This window comes from Aulostomus chinensis, chromosome 19, assembly GCF_037954235.1.
Source record: "Aulostomus chinensis isolate RoL2024-O1b breed Wild chromosome 19, RoL_Achi_v1.0, whole genome shotgun sequence".
NCBI classification, from domain to species: Eukaryota; Metazoa; Chordata; class Actinopteri; order Syngnathiformes; family Aulostomidae; genus Aulostomus; species Aulostomus chinensis.
Genome location: NC_141338.1, coordinates 2,519,057 through 2,541,263, shown reverse-complemented (window position 1 = coordinate 2,541,263; position 22,207 = coordinate 2,519,057). Strand labels below are relative to the sequence as shown.

General features: G+C 42.8%; 1 protein-coding gene across 5 annotated transcripts in view; it reads right to left on the bottom strand.

Annotated features, from left to right (window-relative positions):
- The window catches only part of LOC147243652 (synaptic vesicle glycoprotein 2C-like), a 50,936-nt gene extending 31,437 nt beyond the window's left edge, over positions 1 to 19,499 (bottom strand). For 3 of the 5 annotated variants that reach the window (XR_015110376.1, XM_086187296.1, XM_086187300.1), the window contains exons 1-3: positions 19,277 to 19,499; positions 14,353 to 14,471; positions 4,204 to 4,338 (exon numbers count right to left, since the gene is read on the bottom strand). The gene's annotated coding sequence lies outside the window, so the exon portion shown is untranslated. Of the gene's footprint in view, positions 1 to 3,061; positions 3,126 to 4,203; positions 4,339 to 14,352; positions 14,472 to 19,276 lie in introns of all 5 variants that reach the window. The other 2 variants (XM_086187297.1, XM_086187298.1) reach the window with 2 other exon arrangements.
- Between the last annotated feature and the right edge of the window lie 2,708 nt (positions 19,500 to 22,207).

Genomic DNA, 22,207 nt, shown 5'->3' with positions numbered 1-22,207 from the left:
GCAGCTTCATGCACCACCAGTCAGGTCTCTATTGTATTTTAAGGGCTGATGGGAGAACAAAGCAAGACAACTAAAAACTTCCACCAACCGAGTCTGAAGTTTCTTCTGAAGATTTAATCTTACGGCTCCTCTAGAATTCCCAGTTGTTACTGGATCAAACAGATCGATGATTACTTTCACAGGCATTGTGATACGGTGAAGTCTAGAGGAGGAAGTATTCCTAGTCATAGTGGCCATAGTTGCAAGTGCATTGTTTGCCTGCAGGTATTACTGCCTCAAGCCCAAGCTCTCGCATCATACATCTGCGCGTGTATGTGTGTGTGTGTGAGTATCCTGTTCTCATGCCAGGTTATCACATTCTCACTTTGTCACACACACTCTTGGCATGATTCTGGGAATACACACACACCATTTGGCATATGAGCCAAGTGCCTGGTTAGAATCTCAAGAAGCATAAAGTAGCGGTTAACACTCACGCCGACCGTGGCAGGAGGCAGGGTTTGATCCTGATCTTTTTCGCCGCCCTCTGCTGGTCCTGCACCTTCACACAGCGACGTGAGGCGAAACCTGGCCCTGACACATCATCCTCCAGTAATCTGCACCACACCTTGGTGTGTGTACCTGTCCAACATCAGCAAAACCAAGCTTTCTTTGCTTTGTGTGAGCTAAAAGCTTAAAGCCCCAAAACAATGGTTTAATATATAGTTCCGTTTAAAAAATGGGATCTTTTTTTCTCTTCAACAATGATTTTTCTGAGAGAAAATGCGTCTGCAGTTTGTTTTTATTTTTTCTCCAATATAAGCCACATTCAGGGAAATCTCGCTGCAGATGGTTAAAGAGGAAGATTCATCCCATTTACATGCTTGAATGGTAAATATGAGGAAGCGGCCTGCAGCTGTTTAGCGTAGCGTACTGTGCCATGAAGGAAACAGCCTGGCGCTACAAAAATCTGCCTCTAAAGCACATTAGTTCACGCTTTGTATAATGTTTTATTAATCCATACAAAGAAGTCTAAAAATACTATCTGACATTGTTTCACAGCAACAGCGAGAGTCTCTGCCGAACTTGAACAATTCTTTTATCTTTATTTAATCACTTTTTCCACCAAACGCCCCGACCTTTGCTGGGTGGTCAGATCTGGATCCTCGAGGGATGTGCAGGAATCAGTCAAACGATTTAGCATTGCTGAGCGTCCAGCTCCCTCTTCTCCAAGTCAACTTTTTTTTGGGGGGGGGGGGTGTTAATACGCCCAAATTAAGACCACAGCTTTTTACAAGGATTTTCAACAAGAATTTGTTTTGTTCTGCAGAGTAAAATAAATCAGTAAAAACCACAACAGGGATTTAAAAAAAAAACTTTTTGTGTCTTTAAAAACGTGGGTTGCCCACAAGTGTCTCACGTACACTGAGCTGATTTTCTTGCAAGAATCCGCCCGCCATAAAACGTAAAAATCCCGTTGGCTCCTGGACAAGGACACCCAGGGCCACTTTAACTTCTGGGACAAAAACACCTCATCCCCGCAGTCCGCAATAATGATAATCACACATTTTATTTGAGGATGCCTTTCTCAGTACTTCAGGTCACAATTCACGAAAGAGTTAACGCTCAATCAGCTGCCCCCGCATCACTCGTCTTTAAGGGTCGCACCTCTTCATCAGGTGATCACGTCTTTACTCTCTGACATGCGACGCAGATCCATTAAAGCCGGCCACAAACCCTCCTTTGTCTTCCCACCGATGCTGAGATAAAACGCAATCTGGTTGAATAGGTGGCTGGATTGTCATCAGCTGCAGCGAGAGCAAACACGGAGGTATCCAGACCAAAAGCAAACATTCATTGACTGACTCGGGTACTGGACAAACATCTATTCAAACTGAACCTTCATCCAGGAAGCCTTCAAGCAAACACCTGGACAGAATGAGATCCAATCAAACTTGTGATTCAGCCACCTGGGACTCCTGCATGCACTCTTTCCACACGCAGCTTTTGTTGTTGCAGCCTGTGGCTCCGCTGAGCTGCGGCCAGGGAGGAACATCAATCACCACGCAGCCTTCTGACGCGAGCAGCGTCCCATAATTAGATTTGGGGCTGTCCTGCAGAATCAATCCTGCGAGCCAGGCGGCGGCACAGTGTGCTGAGCAGTTATACAAGTATCACCACACTGCATCGAGCACTGAGTAATGGATGGACCCCCACCCCCTCCCTCACTGCAGGTTCACTCTGCTTGCATGTGCAGGGTGAGGGCTCGGGGGGTTGCCTGGGCACCGTGCGTGGAAGTCATCTCACCGCAATCACGACTGCACCCCCCCCCGGACACACACATGTAACCGAGTTAAAAGACACAAATATCCTGATGACTCAGATTTTTTTTTTTACAGATATCAACACACACGTATGCTCATTTTCACATTCATGTGTTCCACTTTTTCACTGAAAACCCGACAACTTCCTCAAACTCTCTACATCATCACATGAAGTCGGATCTTCCACATCGTTTGTGCTTTTTAACAAATTCTGTGCTGCACAGCCCGGAGTGGTGATGTCATCACTCGAGTGAGTCCTCTAAGATACCGTTTCCGCCAAAAAAAAAAGTGTGCTCGGAACTACAAACATATTACTCTACAAACTTAATTTCAGGCAAAACAAACAAACAAAAAAAAAGCAAAAACAAAAAAAACCCATAGGAAAGCCTCTCAGTCCAGCCATCAATTCTGAGAGTCACGCATTTCGCTGATAAACCTCCAAGTATGGGGGGGCAGGAGGAGGAAAGGTAACCCTCACTTTTCTAACTCGCCTCATCATTGTCATTTTTTATCTTAATGGGCCCAGGTGCGTTCGGGGTTGTTGTCATTCGAATAAACACAAAAAGGGGAGACCAGCGTCTCATTTTGGGTGAGGAGGGGTCCTTCTGAAGAGCGCTTGGCCTCGTTGGGTCTCTGCATGATGTGAAAAGTGCTTAGTCATTATGGCTCCTAACTAGTTGAGCTGCATTGGCGGGAATCACCGTGGCAACGAGAAAGCTGTAACACAGACACTGGCGAAGTGACAATTTACAACTTACATTAAGGTGCGACCTCTCCAAAGCGGCTCCTACTGAAGAGTCCAGCTCCACTCCCTGCTTGCATCTTTGAGCCCGTGTCGCCACAGAGGAATCAAACACACACACACACACACACACACACACACACAACTTAACCCTCTCACACCCAGATTATACTATACGACATACTATACGATACAACAAATGCGTTGAGGGCATTTCTTCAAATTTGAACTTGCAATTTTTTTTTGGGTGGCCAGGGTCAAAGGTCACTACAAATGCTGCTAAGTCCCAGAAGGATCCCCCCCCCCCCCTTAAATTTGAAACAAAGATTCATTGGGACTTCGGGATGATCTTGAGAAAAAAAAAATTCAAGGTCAAAGGTCATGTTATCTCAGGAAAGCCTTCAGGGGAAATTTCTTCAGATCTCAACCAAATATTCCTTAGGACTCCAGGGTGAGCCTTCAGGATTTAGGAGGTCAAAGGTCACCGTGACAGGTGAAAACCTCATGGAGGCGTACGACTGCAATGCAGTGTTGGCGCTTCTTCATTTGGCCATTTAATCTTTTCCTGCCCCTCAACTTTCTCTCCAATCCACAGTCAATTTGACAGTTTTTCTGTGTCTTTCAGGCTAATTTCAAAGATTAAAACCTGTAGTGAAACCTGGGCCTCAGCTTCTCAGCCAAACCTCAAACCACTGATTTCATGTTCTCTCTGCACGCCCAGCCAGGGCTCCAAGCACACACACTTCTCTGCATTTCATGAAAAGGGACTTTGCCAGAAGAACACAACTCAATCTGAAGGCGCTCGGATTTAAAACCCTGCTCTGATTAGTCTATGAGCTGAATTTGATATTCTGATCACACTTCAACGATGCTGTAGCTCCACGACTCAGGAAGTTACTCAACTTTTCCGTCAATCACGGCACGGAGTCCATCACCACCACCACCACCACCTCCTTCACCACCACCACCACCACCACCACCATCATCATCATCGCCAAACAAAACGATGCAAAACGGGCAGGTGCATCCAACATTTCCACCCTGGATATGATGAAAACAAAACCGAGCCGATCGGTGTTGCACTAAAAAAAAAAAAAAAAAAAAAGCTCTAAAACAAAATGAAGTTGCAGTTTGGCGAAGACAAATGATAATACTGACCGTGTGGAGGAGCAGCGAGCTCGGGGGAGAGTGAAGAGTGTGCTCCCTCATTTCCCTCCCTCCACGGCCACGGAGGTAGCGGGCATCGCGCCGAGAGATCTCCCGTTCGTCTTCCTCGATGCAGCGCTTCCTCTGCTGCAGTCCAAGAAAGAGAGAGAGGCAGGGGGAGGCGGGGGGAAGCGTGAGTGAGAGAGGGGAGGGGAGGATGGAGTCATAGAGAGACTGAAATCAATAGTAGTCACGCATCCTCCGGACTGGAGTGAGCATTTCCATATAAACAACAGTGATGCAGGTGGTTGGCAGAAACACTGCTGAGTTCAGGGGGAGCAGAGATGAGGCTCCTGGGAGGGGATTCGCTGTTAATGGACGAGTAAAATCCACCACTGTCATAACAGCCTCCATCTCAATTGATTCTAATCAAACTATAATTGGATTAGAACCAGAGAAAGCATTATGAAGGTACTCTGGGCTCATAAAATTTAATACTAGGTCTAGATCTTCAGTAAACAGCAATGCGGGTCTTTGTTCCGAACTGCTGGAAAAGTATTTTACCCTTCAAGTACGCACAGATAAGTGTCTTGAGCTCATAGGGGTGTTTTTCATCACTGTGTGATGTCTTTGTGACTCCAGAACGCAGAAAGAGCCAGCTACTTATATTTAGCTTGAAGCTAACGGTGACAGTTAGCCAACAACAGCAAAACCTTCCAAAAAAACGTCCAGTTACAAACCCTGAAGTGCATCATCTGGTATAATCCATGTCTTCTTTGTCAAGCAATATGTGCTGTAATCCAAAAGTATTCCCATTTTAGCTAAAAACCAACACTTGAAGTTCAATGCTAGTTCACAATAGCAAATCCTGCACTTTTTCATGGTAGCACTGAACTGGAAGGGCGATAGTTTTTTGTTTCTTTTAACAAATACAAGTGTTGTGGATTATTGAGCACACGGCTGAATAAGAATATGTGAACTGCTTCACTTAAGAGACTGTAAACTGACATTAGCAGATGGTCAAAAGGGTCGCTGTTAGCTTCGAGCTAACGTGGCTGGCCTCTTCTGCATTCTAGAGACACAAAGACCGGATATGAGAAAAATATCTTTGTTCAAAACATTAGTGAGTGCTTGAAATTTAAAAAAACAAACAACCTTTTTGAATTGAATAAATGGAATGGTAAATGGACTCAATTTATATAGGAAACTGGTATGGTAAATACTCATCTTGTCCATCCTACCCAGACCAGCTAGCTAGCCTAGCACAATGAATGATAGCATGTAGGAAGTGTTAGCATACTTCTGACAAACAATCAAATACACTTTTCTCCAAAATTATCTTTGGATGCATTCAAGTAACAATGGCTGTGTACAACATTTGTAAAGAAATAACAATAAAAATTACTAGCTGTAACACAAAGCCCCAAAACTTTGACCAAAAAAACAAAACGTTTGTTGACGACTGGAAAGCGACTGCAGCTCTAACCATGGCCAACTTTGTGCGAGACGATGAGGAGGATTACTCTGGGGAGACACGAATCTCTAAGACTGTTAGATATAACACACACACACACACACATATATATATATTTATGTGTGTGTGTGTGTGCGCGCATCCTCCAGTAGTTTCAGACACTGTTCAGTGAATAAATGTGTGCGTTTTCATTAAATATAGCATCGCTTTTGTTGATGAGGGAATTCTGTTTTCCTCCCAGGTGATCAACAACACATTGAGCTATTCAAGCAGGCTATTTCCAGAGACAGACGAGGCTTCTCCTCATTCCAAAGCAAACCTGAACAGTACATGTTAAAGATTTCAATGCATTGCATGAGATTTTTTTTCAAATCATGTCCCTTTAAAACACAGACACATCCAAGCTGTATTTATTCAGGAAAATAACAAATATACCAATTCTAATGAATGAAGTCACCAGTGCTGAAATCTGAGGAAAGTAACTGCATCTATTACCAACATGAATTATTCGTATTTCCCTACAAAAGAAACTGCTGAAGCAGATTCCACCAGCAGCGGGCGCAGGATCAAGCGGTCTGTATTCTTCTGCAATTGAGCTGCAGGTCAGCACGTGCAGCAGGAAGTTTCAGTAGCAGCTTTATATTCGTGTGTTCGGAAGGCATGTTGCCGATTTACTCCCAAAAAGCGCTGAAAGCAGATGTCTGGGCAAAAAGTAAGTAATCCCCACAGGCCCATCCCATTCCGCACGGCTTGAGAAGAGCCATTCTGAATGAGCCCCGCTCTCCTCGGCTCTCTGAAACAGCCATCAGGAATGGAGGCATCTCAAGGAGGAGGAAGGAAGCCTGGAAGGACATCCCCCGAACTCACTCCATCCAAATGTGGAAGTGTATTTGCATTTCAATTCAGCAGCTGTTGTTTAATTTGAGGGTTGAAATGAATACAACCCAACACTCACTGATTGAGCTCACGCCTGCACACTCACGCATGAACACTCAAGTGGCGAGCCCCGTTGTTTGTGTCATGACCATGACATCGCTACCTTTACTCACAGTCTTGTTCATAAACAACGGAGGTGATAAACCGCTTTTAGAATCGAACCCCCATCGCGAAGATGGGAGTTACAGACAGCAAACCACCTGCTCAACCACAAATCAAAGTAGTCACACGACATTCTGCCACACACACACAAGGAGAAAAAAAGAAGATGAGGAAATTCAAACACATGACAGGATCTGCATTTGCTTTCAAACGGATTGTAAAACTCTTTACTGTACAGTGCCTGTGCTGATGTGCTGAGCTGAGGGTGTCATGTCGCCCTGCATCGAGACGTAAATGAAGTCTGAGTCCTGAAACACGACACGGGATTTAATGAACTTGACACACAAACTCGTAACAGAGACCGTGAAGGTGGCGGGGGTGTGTGTGTGTGTGTGTGTGTGTGTGTGTGTGTGTGTGTGTGTGTGTGTGTGTGTGTGTGTGTATTTCCTTATAGAATTAAATGAGCTGAACTTTCACCAAAAAGCTGCAGGGATGAGGCATTTTTGTAGTCCCAACAGGAAGTTAGCATCTCCATGGGTTCCCTTAACCCTTTGGTTACCATGGTTAAAAAAAACATGTTTATCCTGTGTATAACCGAGACGCACAGAACAACTCAACAACTCCAGTAAAGTTGGATCCCGGCAACACATACATATTTGCATGAACAAACAAACCGTTCAAAACTTTTTTCCAGCAACTGAGAGAAATACATGAAAATCAAACAAACAAACAAACAAACATCTGTATGTCAAATGACTCCCGCAAAAACACTCACACAAACATCTGGAGTAAATGTGTGTTATACTAGCGAGTGAACTTGACATTTCCGTCGTCTCCAAACCTCTCGGTATTACAGCCTTCGGGGAGTACACTTACAATACACAGCTAAATTGTTTTGAGCCATTTAGTTGGATGTGTGATACAGAGTTTAATTGATTTCTAATTACATGCCCTGGTGGGCACGTAATTTTGTGCATTAAAAAAAGAAAAAAAAGAAAAGGTGTTGTTAGTGAGGTCTGCTGTAGAATGGATCAGGAGCAACTGCTTTGTTTTCCCTGTAATTACACACTCCACTCATCATCCCACTCATACACACGCACACACACCAGTGAAAATGAGAACATTTTGAAAAGGTAATTACGTATTTTTGCCAAAACTTCCAAAGCGCTGGGTGATTGCTTTGGAGGGGCGACTGAATCATGCTAACCAATGAAGAAAAGGTTTGTTTTCAGTAGGAATTCTCTCGTTCCTGGATTTACTCCACCCCAGGGAGCGTTTTTTTGTTGTTGTTGTTGTTTTTGCCTTTAAAGTACACACACATAAAAGTTAGACATGTGTCTTACCAGCTGCTGCACTTGAGAGTCTGTCTGAGACAAGACACTTTATTTGGGAATACCCGAGAGGTCGTTCATGCACTTGGAAGTCCACTCATTTTCCATGGAAACCTTTGTGACCTCCTGTGTGATTGCGAATCACCGCCTTCCATTTGTTTTTGGTACACAATATGTTGGAAGATTTGAACTTGCCTCATAGTGCTGATAGATCCTGGACTTTGAGCTGACTAAAACAAGCTAACAGGCGATGAGTGAGCTTAATAAATAGATTTTCATTTCTCTCTCTAGCTCTGATGCAGATTTCAGCATACGCAGTTGTGTAAAAAACACAAAAGCAGCCTCTTAATCCACAAACTCCATGTAGTATCTCAAACACACAACTGCTGTGGGTCCGGATCGCAAATGTAAATGCATCAATCACAAGCAGGCAGGACAGCGGAAGTAAAGGCTTTTCACTTCCCTCACTTCAAATCTCGTGACCATAGTGCGACACTCTGCTAATTCTGAGATTACCAGATTAGAATGAACCAGCATCCTTGACCACTTCCAACGTCATTCATGTTGACCCTTCATGAAGACAAAAGAGGTGCCACATTTAACTGCTTATGCAGCCTGATGCAACACAGGCTGAGATAAAAGAGCCTGGGAGGGTTGAGGTGCTGGTGAGTGGTGTTAAGTAACAAGACGAATAGCCTCTGAAAAAGCCCGGCAGGTTAAAGCAAGGTTAATTACATTTCTGAACACACAGTTGACGGGTTCCAGAGGAGGAGACTGCAGGAGGCTGGGGTGAGGGGAGTCACTTCAAAGAGGAGGAGTCAACCTCTACCAAGGAGGCTATGATGCCATTAGTTAGCGGGACTTTTCCAGCTGATTTTTACGGTTGAAGGGAGAAAAAAAATCGTTGAATTTTGGATCAGATAAGAATCACTGGGCAGATACACAGTTTTTGTTTTGCTTTTATTAACCTCGCAAGTCATTTTAATTACCAGAATGTTCAGAAGGTAAAGTGGGGACATCTCACACAGAGCAGAAGTTGTTAAACTGCTTAACTTGGTCTCACAGCCACAAAGTTCTCTTCGCTCTAATGAGTTTGCCACAATGAGGGCAAATGTATCTTTTTCAAATAATGTATCCAGCTCATAAAATAAAAAATTAGTAACGTTTACATAACAAGGTGAAAGCACACTTCAGTCTTTCAGCAGAGACTGAAATGTGTCACTTACCCGAATCCATTTCTCCTTCAGTAGAAACTAAGAAGTTAGCATCACCGCACAACTTCTAACTCCAGTCGGAGCCTCCTGCTGATTCAGATCAGCTGGTTCATTTAATGGTCGCCATCAAAATTACATTGTGATGTCTTCACGTGCGACACTTCATAACAAGTGAGTGCTCTCTAGTTCCACCTAGTGGACACAGATTCTGATATTTTCTGTGCGTGCGTGCGCTCTCTCTCTCTCTCTCTCTCTTACATCCTCTTGGAGATAAATGCAGCCTCTTGCGTGTGTCTTTCCACCACCGTTCTTTGAATAGCAGCCTTACTGTTGCAGTGTAAAAACACTTCAATGCACCACTGCTTATTTCTGTGACCAGGTTCAATACAAAGGCACATTCTCTCGACCGCACCTGAGCTGCACTACAGTGGAGAGCACAGTAATTCGATGAGCCCCCAGTCAGAAATGGTATTTATAATGTCTTCTCTAAAAAGGAAAGTTCATTGAAAACAGCCGGATTTGCCGTCGCCCTATGATCTTTAATGTGTGCCGCCTCTAAACCCCAAAGAGAGCAGATATACTGTTTTCTCTGAACCTGCAAATGCCAAGATGTCAAGTCATTTTGCTCCTCAGAGAAACTATGACGCAAGCAATCAATTAGAGGTACAAGGCTTTGATATTTGGTTCTGCTTTTTTTTTTTTTTTTCTGAAGCAGACCGATTCAAACCCAGCTGATAGGTATTTTATCATTTGGATCTGTTTATTACCTTCGCCAAAGAGTTTTCAAAAACTTGGTGTTTGGATGGAGCACAGGCCACGGAGGAACTCATACAATTTTAGGAGCGATCAGGACATTTCAGTTTATTTTTAATTACATGGACCTTAGCAGAGGTCTGATCTCGCCGAGCACCCTTTTAGTTACGTGATGCTTTAGTACAGAGATGTGAAACTTCATGACTTAACTACAAATTGGAAATGCTCACTTTTTACCCCGCCAGTCCAAGTCAAGTCTCCCTTTTCCCCTCTTTCTCTCCTCAAATTGACTCTTCCCCTCAAATATGGCGTTCTCTCAGTTTAGCATCAGCTGCACAGTATGACACACGGATAAAATCACAGTTACGACTGGGACACCCTCATCTTATAAAACATTCATCAAACACCAGACAAATCAAGTTAACCTCCTCCAGAGTAAGTAGCATACAAACACTACCATATAACTAACATTAAACATGTTTAGCAACCTCAGCGTTAGCTTGCACACTAGCAACTGAGGATGTGAAAGCTTTCTCAGGTGGCTGATAAAAGTTCAATGTGGTCGAGCCAGCACCTTTCATTTGGACATCACAACCAAGCAATTGCAAATAGCAGTTCTTTGGTTTGTCTTAAGTTTTTAAAGCCAGAAGTTATGAGAAATGGCAAAGATGAGCCGCCGCCGCTGCTAACTTGGTTTTGTTGCTGCAGTGCCTCTTCGTCTCTGGCGACCTGCGTGCCAGACGGATGCATAAGGATTTGGGTTGCACTCGACTCAAAACAAACCGCACGGCTGTTCTCTGGTTACAACGCGGCGCTCTGGAAAACGCAGTTTATAATAAAATGATCGGCTTGAATAATCTCGGTGGACTCAAAGTTTTACCTACTAATGATTCGAACTAGTGAGGATCAGGGGTCGGGCCAGATCAGGGATGTTTGATTTCTGTGAGGATAAAGAAATACATTTCCTTTTACTGCACTGCTCGCCATAATCTTACTGTAATGGCTCTTGTCAGAAGAGCGTTTACTCTCTTTGCATGTGTAGCCTATTTTCTGAGCCTTAGCATGACATGGACCTGATGATGCTGGAGGAAGCTGCAGGGCTCCAACCCCCCTCTGTTCTTTCATTTTCTTTCCCCATCATGGGAATGAATGGTTGGAGGAAGAGGAAAAATACCCTTTCTGAAGCTATTTTTTTTCCTTGTGTACTAATTACAAGCAAAGCCAACGACATCTGTGTGTGTGTTTGTGTGTGCTGTCGAGTGCAAGTGTGAGAAAGTGCTGTCATGTGAAACTTGATTCAAAGAGGCAAGCGTGGGTGGCCGTATAGCCATGGCACATCCGTCAACGCACCATGTAATCACTCGCAGGTTACTGAGTTGACCCGTGGATTAGGAGCAGTAAGAATCAACAAAAGCTGAATGCCGACATTCCGTTTCGTACGTAAGACGTAAAGGAAAGGACTACTTGTGCAACATCTTCCGGAGGAAAAGCCAAACCCAAACCAAACAGATGTTAAATACAAGGGAAGACAGCTGGGGGGATGAGGGGGCGGGGGCCTGCAGGTTGATGGTCTCGAAGATGAGAAACAACATTTGTGGCTGGCACTAAGAAGCAGAGTGTGCCTGAGGTGAAGTCGGGGGAGACCTTTCTATCAGAGAAATGAGCACTGACTCAGTCGAGCCCTCTGGTGCCGAGCCATCCGGTCGTAGACGCCGTCATATGTGGAGACATGAAACCCAGAGGTGATGAGCAGAGGTGGGAGAAATGTAACAGCTACCTGGACAGTGCTGATATAAAACAAGGGGGGGGGGGGGCATTTAAAGGAACAGCGTGATATATCAACTCAGCTGAAACGCCTCTGCAAGGAGAGAGCTGAACTTGGTTGAAGTTGGCCAGTGGGAGACGCTGATCCACACATCAGTCGCTTGCCTGGTATTTTCTTCATGTTGATGCCCTGAAATGGGGTTGAGTTTATCATATTCACTCAACCATACGAACGTCCCCCTCTTGTGGTGTCCACACTCCAAGTTGATTTCATCTTAAAAGCTTTAAATTTACAAGTTGTGATGTGTTTAACTATATTTCTACGATTCAATTTCATGATATCTCTGATGAGAATGTGCTAACTTTTTCATCTACTTTACCAGCTCGTTAACTGCAGTGGCGTTAGACTCTAAGAGAGCAATGTTAGCCAAGTTAGCTAATAGCCAATGTACCCTTTAGCTAACTTGGCTTTATGACTACAAACTGGAAAAGCTGCATTGCAACAACCTGAAATGGACATGAAGCCTTGTATATTTTGAATAGAGATGAAAAGCCAGGACGAGAACTTGCAATCCTTTGGTGTCCGTGTTGCCGTTGCCTAGCAGCAAGGTCTGGTGCGGTTGCCACTGTTATGCCAAGCCTTTCCTGTACTTGACTTTCTCATTATAGAGAATCCACAACTAACAATTAACCAATGCCTGAATAGCAGAAATGGCTGAAAACCAGTGTGCTGATACATGAACAAGATCTCCAGCTGCTGCTGCTGAACTCCAATACATTTGCCCTGTAAGTTCGTAGATGAGTTAGAGATGATGTCATGTGACTTCTGAATTGAAAATCCTTATTATTCCAGTCTGATACCTCACATGCCGAATACACTATAGAAGACTGGTGTCTCTGAGTTATAGAAGCACTATAAGGTGAATGTTGGAAACTGCATCACCCCCCCCCCCCCCCCCCCACACACACACACACACACACACACACACACGGGTGTAGGAGGGGGGACATGCCATCCCATATTGCACTCCATAATTTGTCATCTACCATTAAGACAGAGGATAATAGATGGACAGTGACAGTGACGTTAATTGCTTTTCCCTTCTTGTCAGCCAGAGGTTGGCTGAAGAGAAAGACAGTAAGAAAGAAAGAAAGAAAGAAAGAAGAAAGCAAGAGGCTACCCTTTGCTGTAAGTATTTTTTTTTGCATCGTTCTTTTCTTTCTGTTCCAAACATTCTGCTTTTCTGCTTCTGCATGTCCACCTATCTTGTCCTGCTAAACCCATCCTACGTACAAGCCTTCTGCTTTTGTTTGCTTGGACCGTCTCCTACTGGTCCTGTCGATGTCTGGGCTCATTGTAAACCAGGATTTTGTCAGTAAAAGCAGTTGGAAACAATTAGAGGTTTAAAAACCTGCACTGCAGAACCAATCCAAAGCATTAAGCTTAGATGGGGCAGTGATGGGCAGAAGTCATGAGCAAGGTCGTACCAGCAACACATGCATCGTGGGACGGCTCTGCTGTCAAGAAAAACATGTTCATCAGTTAAAAGCAAAACAAAACAAAACAAAAACCCCAACCTTTTTTCCTGACATGATTCATCCAATGCAACCAGACTACTGCTCTCTCTTTGTTATGTCTATGGTTTGATTCACTCTGGACGACAACGGGGAGGTGAGCACCATATATGGTGAGGCATGTCCTGGACAGAATGAACCGTTGTGTGGGTTTGTTAGCAGCCAACACTCAGGCCTGGAACTGCTGCCCTGGGCTGACGACCGCAGACTTCAGTAGGCTCACTAGAACAGACTGGTCTGCATTTCCTATCCTCACGAACATAAAGTTCCTTTTTGCATGTCTAGGTACGTAAAAACACACTTCATACCATCCATGCCATGTGGTTAGTAATTTGTGCATTTTAGATGCATCATTGTGTCATATTGTATCATAAGTGCATATATGAGTTTGCAGAATAGAGGATTTTTGTCATGCAAAGCTCCAAGTTGCTGATGCTAGCAACTAACACCACTGATAACCTGAATAAAAAGCCCCCTAGACATCAGTGGAAACTTCTTCAAGTGTCTCAAGTGGATTGAAAACAGAACAGCAGACTGTTTAAATTCTGGATGTTGAAATAGCCTAAACCGTTAATATAGCCAGCGTTAGCGGGCTTGTTGAAAAGACTTTGTTGCCTCTTCACGGCTACGTTGTGCTCCAATTAGCATCAGCAACCTTCAGATGTCACTGAACTGCTGACATGGAAAACAGCCACCCACAGGCTTGAAGCGTTGACAGCATTTCAACAAATCTGTTTTATCCTCTGAAAAAATGGATACATGCACACAGAAGCTGTGGTAGCTGTATTTTATATTTCCTGACAAAAAGCAGGAGGGTGATTCATATTTCACCTCAACTCTTCCTCACATCTTTAACACTCATCTGTATACTGTCACCCTTCCCAGACACAAGAGCCTCCATTCATGCAATTACTGATTATCAATGGTAATCAAATAATAGCCTGTTCAACAAGTAAAGCGAATCAATTTGAAAGCATGATACTGAGGAAATCTTGGCTGAGTTAGTGCTCACCTCAGGATGGATGATGGAGCGCCAGGTGACAGCAGCTCTATGAAGTATTGAACCCTCCTCACCGGGATTCTCGTGTGATTTATTGTCCAGGAGGCACAAAAGGTGATAGAGGAGAGAACCTGGGATGAGGGTTAACAAAGAGACCATCCATTACAGGCTGGTAAACACAGTGGTGTCGCAGAAGTCCACTATATCACACAGCTGGTGCACCATGTGCATGTTCTTCAGCAGCTCCAAGATGAATCTTTTTAACAACTGTCATTTAAAAAGGTCCCAAGAAATGGAAATACATTGTCACCTTTGGCAATCCCTCCCCCATTCCATGACGCACTGTGGCCCCAAAACACTTTTTCCTATTGTGAAAGAAGGGGCAATAAAACAGTGGGTAAACTGATCCAGTTGGTTTGATAACATTTACAAGGTCTGAAGGTGCGCAGGATCAAAATATGAAACAGTATTCACGTTCACGTTAGCAGAGGGCTAACTGGAAGTAGCTGGCTCAACTGTCGCTTTGGAACTTTGAGCTGCTGTGGCTGTAAAATGGTGGATAAATTATTGTGAGCATCACCCAGATGAATTATGCCTGTCAAAATTATTCCATTTCGACTGATAGCATTTGTAAAGTGTGACATGTCTCAGAATTAAATGATTTATCTGTATTTGGTAGCACAGAGCTAAGCAGAGGTAGCCTGTGTAAGATTTTATTGCTCTGTCATGCAGCAGTTGTTCTGTGCATTAAACATTATTGAGTGAAAAACAAATCCCTGCTGAGCCTCCTGATATTACCACACAAGTAAATATACAGAAACATTACACTCTGACATTTCCCTCACATTACTTTTTCATTACCATGTCAGCATGAACCTTTCATTGTGCTACAAGGTCTGAAGAGGGAACGAGGTGCTTAGATGTGCACTCAAGGAACAGAGAAGAGAAGGAATCAGGTGGGAAAGAAAGAAATGGACAGCAAGACGTGGAAGACAGGATGAGAAGGGTTTGTTCATCTGAGGTGCACCAGGGGTGCAGGTTCCTCTAGCGTGGCCCTGATGAGGAAGCTCTGCCTCCACATATCCGCCATGTAATGAGCCCCCATCAGAGCCTGCTGATCTTTGCATAACACTGAGACCATTTTTAAAAGTGAGGTGGATGATGAGCACTGACGGGAATTAGAGAATCCTGCGAGTCAGCTTGTCCCTCCCACTCCTGCACGTCTCACAACAATAACCCATCCAATGAGCCACAGCTGGGGGACCCTGGGATGGGGAATCTGGATTTGGTAGCTGAGGTTCCTAGGATGGGGAATCTGGATCTGGCAGCTGAGGTTCCTGGGATGGGGAATCTGACAACTAAAACATGAAGCCAGGTCTTACACTCTGTAGCTCCTAGCTGTCAGTAGTTGGTGCAAAGTTGTGGAAAAGCTTGGATTCATCCTTTAGCTTGCTCGAGTCGCTTGTCGTTTGTTCAGTGTAGTTACAGACAATGTGCCTCGCGTCCGACTGCAGACAATCCCAATTCAATACCCCAGAGTTTAAGACCAAAAACATCCATAGCAGACTTCTGTTCAACAGCTTATATGTGACCTGTTTATTTTTGTGACTTTTGCTAGATAAAAATGCCCAAACTTAAAATGTCACAAAAAAAGTTGAACATATTTGAATCTCAAAATAAAAAATTCAGCAGCTTTCTAAGCCCATTATCCACTTAACCATGTCACATCCCAACCCACGCTCCCTAAAAATGTGAAGAAGAGCAGGATCAGTGGGACAACGCAACAATTAGCATAAAGTAGCACAGGCGCTAAGATTCAAAAAGATGGATCGGGAAGAACTGTAAGTTCTGACAGCTCTTTTCATTCTTATTTTGAACATGTTATTTGATCTTATTTGACTTTAAATGATCATGAGGAAGATGATGATAATTATTCTTATTTTTTTTTATTTTTTAACTTCTCCTAAAAGTCAAGGTTTCAGCTACCGACCCCAAAATGAAAGTCCCAGAAATTTGGGAGCCCTGCTCTCCTCTGATGAGCCTGGAGCTCCCAAAGATAATCAGCCTCTCCACAAACACCAACATTTAAAATCATTTTAAATGTGATGTTTTCTAGTAAAAATGAGCGATTTCTAAACATTTCTATTTCGAATTGTCGCACTTCTGAAACTGCACCATCAGATGCAGTAATACTTTATATACATATACACACAGTATATACACACTGTATGAGACAGGGAATTTATGGCTTTATGACCATCCTGGTGACAATCCAGCATAATGCCATTAGAGTGTTCAATTTTTCCCCTTAAGCTAATTATCTTTGGTCCTCTATAATTTAATTAAAGTTATAATTGAGAAGGTCAATCTACAGACTGGAAGGAAGAGAACGCAGAGAGAGAACTGCAGCTGCACATGAAGACGTCACTGTCAAGGCTCGTCTGAGGCTTTCAGGGGGGCCGTTGTTGAGCCTCCCGTGACTGACAGGAAGAACTCATCGACTTCAGGTCGCTGTTATGAGCTACGCTACTTAGTGTTCCCATAAATATCCACAAGGCTTCTATGAGAGATGATTTTTTTTCTTTCTTTCTGGCATTAAGACCATGTACAGTAAGTACGGTATTTGTTGTTGATATGGACAATATTTTTTAAAGCGAATGAACAATTTACACTGATTCAAAATCAAATATTTGTGTGAAAGATTCCTAATTCCATATTTTCCTTTGTTTCATTCAGTTATTCATGGCTAAAATAACCAGTAACGAATATTGGTGGACTTTGGGGGCGCTATTTTGTAAAGTTGGACATTTGCTTTCGCTGTATTTACTTTCTTACCAAGAGTTTCGAGGGAAGAATCCATATCCACATTCTTCTGTTAAACATGAAGGTGTATGTGTATAATTTTGCTGGAACAACTGAATAAAGCATGAAGAAAGAGGAGGAGGAGGTGGCTGTCTGAGCACAGTGCAGCAGTGTAGCCTGCTGGCTGACTACGACTCAGCTGTATCATCATGTTTTGTAAAACAGAGCGACACTTTTTGTATTTGCTGGACTATTCACGTAATCCTGGTTCTACTTCCACCCACAAACACTGCTAACATCTAACCGGTGTGTTTTGATACTTACTGAATGCACAAAACCAATTACTATTGTTATTGTTTTTGGTGAAATTAATTATAAATTTGTGCACTTCATTCCTTCCTAAGCCTGTATAATTTTACTGTATTAACATCTAGTTTTTACTGGTAAGTTCACATATGTCAATATGCAACTGCTTTTCATGTGAGGTCAAAATATAACTGAATCCCCATATTTCTTACAAACTGGCTTTACATAGACTTTTTCAGCCTGCCTGTGCCTGGCCTTCACTGCCAGTTATTCTCAGACGCTAGTGGAAAATGTCTGGAGGTATTTCTTGATGGTGCATCCTTATGTCGAGCCCTTATGTTCCTCTGACACAGTTTTAGTACTGCAACACTCTCATACTGGTTGTGGGAGAAGCTTTACACACTTCACTGGCTCCAAGTATAATTCTGTAAATAAAACATGTGCAACTTAAGAAGTGTAACATGGCAAAGTCCTTTACTTTCATAGTTTGAATGTGAATAACAAGGAACTCTCCTTGCGTTTGCGTCTTCTTCAGATGGATACTGATGGTGATGTCAGTTACTTTCCTACTTCTTTTCAGTTGGGTGTAGAATAAAACAGATAAAAAAAATTGCATTTATTTACTAAACAAATAAACCTGTAAGATACCTGTTGAAGTAATACATGATGGGGTTTATTTTTAATTGTAGTAAAGGCTGACGTTGTAGGTAGTGGTATTAGCCAGCAGAGGGTACTGTCTTCTCACTTTTGTCTGGGCAGAGGGTCAAACAAATACTGTAAACATATGCATACTGTATACTAGATATGTACTGCTAAAGGTAAGTCACTAATATATTTTAGAGGACATTGCATTAAGATTCCAGTGCAAGCAGAAGCTAAATCTGCAAAAAGGGAAATTTGATGTTCATGTTTATTTATTTGTATTTTTCACAGTGAAAATCTTAACCTTAACATATTTTATGAGCATTTAACACAGTTTTTTAACCATGTACCACCTTTATTGAGATATGGATTGCCATTTATTTCGTCAGCTTTGGTTCATTACCAGCTGTCCACCTGTTGTGCTACGTCATACTGTATGTTTAATGTTAATGTAGGGTACTTAGCGCCAACAGTTCCATACGCACGACCACGTGGGATGGCATTGCTCACTCAATCTAATTGGCTGCAGTAAATTAAATTATTCATCGGGTATTTAGGAGTGACTCCTTCCCGCAGGTTTTGCTTTAAGTGCTCTGTCGAACGCGATGAGTCTTTTATTTTGAAGCACGAAACTGAACGGTACTGAAACAAGCAAGGGAGATTTGTTTGGCGTGGCTCCGAGGAGAAAGCTTTTAACACACACACGTGTAGAAACGGTACAAACTTGTTGAGTGGTCGTGAATCTAGCTCGCAGGCTTTTAGCCAGGTCCACAAGCTGTTTACACCTGTTGCTAAAGCTAGTTAGCCTAGCCATTGCTAACACGCAAAGCTAACAGCTAACATATAAGTGTACTAGGGAAAACATTTCCTGTAGATAATTTTCAGTGAGCCCTCATCTGGGGTCTGCGCTGTTCATGTAACATACTCAAAAAGGTGCAATGGGCTGCGTTTACACGTCACGGTCAGAGGGTGTCGTTCTCAATCCTGGTGCAATGAACAGTTCCACTGGTTGCCATGGCGACACAACTCACAACATGAGCTCGGAGTTGGAACAGCGGCCAATGAAACAGACTGTTCATGTGGTCTCACTCGTCATGATACATTCGATGATGATTTCACACACGAACAATACCAGCATGAACCTAGCTAACTGGAGCCAGTGCTAATGTTAGTTAGCTTAGCATACCTGTCCGGTCGGAAAGTGGCCACCCTGGCATGATTTCTCAGCCTCTCTCCGTCTTTCGGCTTCGACCAGCGTGGAAATGATGAACCACTATTGACCCTCGTCTCGCTGCTTTGCTGGTCCGACAGGGTTTTTTTTGTTTTGTTATTTTTTTAGATGAATGACTAAATGACAGTCGTTTCTTAGACATTTTTTCGGTTAATTCAACACCTGGGAGCCCCCGAGGTTGATGACGACACAGATATCACGTGATAGCAATGTGTTTATGCTATTGGCTCCGAAGATCCTCAGCGGTTGCTCAGCCAACTCGCTTTGCCCCCGATTCAATTTTTAAAAAAAATAATTATTTCACAAATCTATTATTTTCTTACAGGTAAAGTTACACTTTCTGTCTGCACTTTTCCAAAGGTTATGTGGATTTACTTATTTATTAATAATTATTAGCTTTCTTCAAATTCTTGAATTTTGCAGCTTTTAAACCAGCCATTTGTTCTTGTGAGTTATTGTGTGAAATATTTTAAATGTGACCATTACTCAGTATTTGCAAGTGCAAATTAAAGTATTTGGACTGTTCTGATCCGATTGTTGTTTGAAAGTCATCGCTCACAAGAACGGCGTGAGTGTGGAGGAGACCTATTCATATGTTGATATTTGATCCTGTGTTTACACACTATTTCATCCATTACGTGAAACATAAAAACGTGAAAATCTTCTCACCATGCACTGATCTAAACCATAAACACTTAAGCTTTTCTTCTGGTCGACCTTTGATTACTAATGTTCTCTCTCTGAGCCTCCCCGACACTGAAACCCCAGCTCGAAACAAACCACCAACCTGACACTTGAAACAACAGCTCTAACTGGAGACGACTGCATCCGCTGCTGCTGAGCAAAATGAAACAAGGCTGGAAGTACAAGGTTTTTTTTGGGGGGGGGGGGCATAAGTTAGTTGAAATTTTGTCTATAAGTGAATGCATGACACCAACAAAAGGAAAAACCTTCTTGTCCTAACCAGCAGCTTGGTTCTCTTTCACCCAGTTGGAAGTGCTGAGCCACGGGGAGCATGCAGCTCAGAGGAGGATGTGACTTAATCCCATTACTGGCTGATCACGCCTGCCTGAGTCATGGTCCTTGACTCCCGGCCTCTAAATGAATCACAGATCCACTAAGTCAGGAGCAGTTTCTATGTCACTGTGATTAAATTAACTGCTCAAATCCCCTCCAGTCAGACAACAGGTTGTGTACCAGCCTGGCAGGCTTTGCCGCCATGTTGCCGAGTGACAGTCAGGTGAGACGGACCGATGGCTGTCAGGTCAAACCAGAGCAGAATTCTCCGGTTCTTTTCTTATTTTCCTCTTTGCTCCTGAGAACACAATCGATGGAAGTGAACCCACCGATAAGATTATTGCGTACATTTTCTGTTGACTTTAAGGAACTTTTTGGGAGATGGTTCTGTCATCCATCATCCCCTCTGTCACACATGACCTTTCCCTCCCCTGTGCTGCTTCACGGGTCAGAGACCCACGGGGATCAGCTGACTGCAGGTTAGCTTAGAACAATGAACGGTAGTGAATGGGAAGCGTTAGTCATTACTGATGTTGTATATAGTTTGTAAACTGTAATTTACTTTTGACATATATATATATATATATATATATATATATATATATATATATATATATATATATATATATATATATATAGTGCACATATTATACTGTTATTGAACTCTGTTTTAGGGGTTGTCTACTAGGGTCCACAGATTAAAATTAGCCTTTGGGAGCTATCTGGCTCTCAGAAGTAATAAAATATATCAGGTTCCGTGTGTTGGTGTGTACAGCAGCAACCCTCCTCATCCTCTCCAGCCCAGTCATGAAAGTACTTCCGGCTATGTGTCGTGCATCTTGTGTTTTCAAATAATTTCATAACAAATATTTCACTGCAACCTCGATATATTACTGCAGGCGAAGGGTAAAATGTGATGACTTTTGACTGAAGTATGCTAACACTTCCTACCCACCCCCATTCATGGTGCTAAGCTAAATAGCGTGTACCTCAGCCTCCTGCTGCGGCTCAGAGAGAAGGTTTATGTGTCTGACTGAGGAAATTCAAACACTTGTTAGCTGAGCTACATCTCAGATCCTCCTGCCTGTCTGTCTTTTCCTTCTCATGGAAGAGTGTCGGATTGTGCTGCAAATTGAAGTCTTGTGGCCTCTCCGTCTTCGGGTCTCATGATTTCATGGAACAAAAAAAAACCATGACAGGGCTAAAAGCTCCCCGCGTCTCTCCTCTGCCCCGTTATTTCCTCCCCTTCCCTCGCCTCCATTCCTCTCCAGTAGGCTAATCCTCATGAACACCGGTGTTTGTTAGTTTGAATGTGTGTGTATATTACTGAAAGAGGTTTGTGTTTGTGCCAAGGGATTATCACATGACTCATGGTTAAGAACCAGCTTATGTCAAGGAAGGAAAAGGAGCTGAACGGAGGGAACATACTTCATGAATGACTGTTATGTCACTGAGCATTATGGTGTGAGGTATTTTAAAGTGTGCAAATGGAATTATACTTAAATACCACCTTTAAATCCATCATTATGTGTGTTTTCCCCCTCAAAAAATGTAAGCGTGAGATGTGTTTTTATTATTTTTAAGGCCTTGCTCAACTCATGATGAAAAAAAAACAATTAGCTCCATTAACATCATAAACAAAAGTAAAAACAGAAATAATTTAAAAAAAAAAACACACAGATTCTTAATGCATTAAATTAGGAAAAATTAGGAAACTGACGCATGCAGTGTGCACCTGTCACGGTGTCAGGTGCTGATATTTTTTGTGTCTTGGGCAAAAAAATAAAGTGAATAAAGATCAACAAACCCAACATCAAAACAAACAAAAATATGGTGTGACCAACTTATTCTGAGTAAATAAAGTGAAAT